Here is a 2,227-nt window from a genome sequence, read left to right on the forward strand (position 1 = left end):
ATATGACCAAATCTTCTACAGAAAAAACAGATTCTGGGTAATCTTTCATACCTTAGTTGAACTGTACACTTCTTCTTGGATGGTAAGATGAAGTTGAGTTCTTACCGTAGAGGTTCAGTAACATTAATCCTCACTCTAACTCTGGCGAAACTTCCCCATTTTGCTTTTTCAGCAGCACTTATAGGATAAGGAGTGACAATCTTACTTGCTAGGAATTCCACCATATTGATTGTGTGCTCATAGATAGCCTGTGGATTTGGATAGTGAAATCAGCATGCTTGAACTCGTAATCTGAAGGAAGTTTGTCAGGATCAAAAATTTCCATTAAAATAAGATCCTCATTTAGCCCCCATGGTGATCTTGTAATCACTGTGTTGTAATCACAACCAAGTTCGAAATGAACAAGATAGATTGCTTTCCCAAAACTTTGGATTTCTAGATTTCATGATGGTCTCCAAGATCTTTGGAGCATGTTGTATAGAATGTTAATACCATATTCTCTTCCTGTGACAGTGGTGATAATCAGAGTATATTTGTGATCTCTAGTCGTCTCCACTAGATCTTCTGGCACCTCAAAAGCTTTTTCTTTAGCATGCAGTAATGATGCCATCTTGTCTGCTAGATCTTCATAATCCGGATCTGAAGTCTGCTCTGATGATGTTTCTATTGTTTTGAAGCTCAGTACCCCCAAAACATAAAATCTTGTTTGTAAAAAAAAAAAAAAAATGTTGATGTTGGAAGATGCCAAGAAAACAGAGAAACAAAACTGCAAAACAAAAACACAAAGCTTGAGAAAAAAAATTAGAGTTAATATGAAAATATAATCGTCCTGTGACGAGAAGTAAAATCATCCTATTGATGAGAGAGAAAATCGTCCTGTGACATATCCACCGAAACTTAATCACACAGGTTTTCAGTATCTGCAAGGAAAATTTCTCTTATCAACTGTTGCAAACTTCCGGCACATGATAATGAAGTCTTCCCCTCCACACAATTGTCTACAAATCTTCTACCACATCACTTAAAATTCCTACAGGGATGTGGAAGATTTACGTGTCATGGTGCTTACTCTATGAACATCCAATAACGGGTGTTAAAAAACTTATATGCAGGTCTACGGTGCATACGCGGCAAAAATAAACCTTATGGATCGGTTAGACTATTTCCAATAATACATGAGGATTTAATCATGGGATCTCACATGTGTATATATAATCAATTAACAAAATATAGTTTTGTTTTATATTTTTTAAACAATAGTAAAAAATATAATTTTATTGATGACATGGAAGTTTAAACGAAAGTCTAAATAAAACATTTTTATTAAAAAAATGCTTTCCATGCCATTATTATATATTTTGTATGATTTATCCCATTACAAGTCAAAATTTTATTATGAGCGTCCTAAAATCTCATGTGGCGTAACAAATCATGAATTTTCAGAACATCCACAGATGCTCCGAAAGTTTACGTGGCATATAAAAATTTGACTTTTTAAACTGTTGAAGTTGCTCTTACCATATGCACGAAAAATACTGGAAAGGACTGTTAAATAGAAAAAAAAAACTTTAATGGGAGGAATTTATGATCAAGCTCTAACGATGCATGTTTTTCTGGTCATATAAGGTGTGATCCTTATCCCTATGAGTATGAGACTAATATATTTTAATATATTTATACTAGAAGTACAAAAATTAAGAAAGAAATAAAGTAGATTAATTTGGTTTGAATACTTAGTATTCACCCAAACTTAACTGGCCGGATCTTCAGTATCTGCAAGGGAAATTCTCCTACCAATTTTTGTGGCCTTCCAACATTTGATAGTGAATCATCCCTATTAAGGCATTGCTCGGTCGTTTGAACCCATCAAATGTTGGCATGTCAAGTTTGGTTGTCATATTTTAGTTCTAAAATTTAATTAAGTATGCTTGATTAGATTATTGGAGTCAACTTCATTAGGCTAGACTATGAAGTCTAGAAATATTGAGATAAACTCGTATTCCTTTGAAGAACTTATGAGATTTTGTATAGTGGTAAATAAGATATCGTTCGCTCGGACTTGTGAAGATTATAGTTTAGACAAAAATACTAAAAACAAAGAAAATATATACACATGATTGTCACAATATCGAGAGGTATTGAGACTCGGGATTTCACTGTTTTCCATATTCAAGTAGTTCAGAAATTAATCGCAATTATAGCTCAAAAAAACAACAAATATTAGCTT

Source organism: Papaver somniferum, chromosome 6, assembly GCF_003573695.1.
Source record: "Papaver somniferum cultivar HN1 chromosome 6, ASM357369v1, whole genome shotgun sequence".
NCBI classification, from domain to species: Eukaryota; Viridiplantae; Streptophyta; class Magnoliopsida; order Ranunculales; family Papaveraceae; genus Papaver; species Papaver somniferum.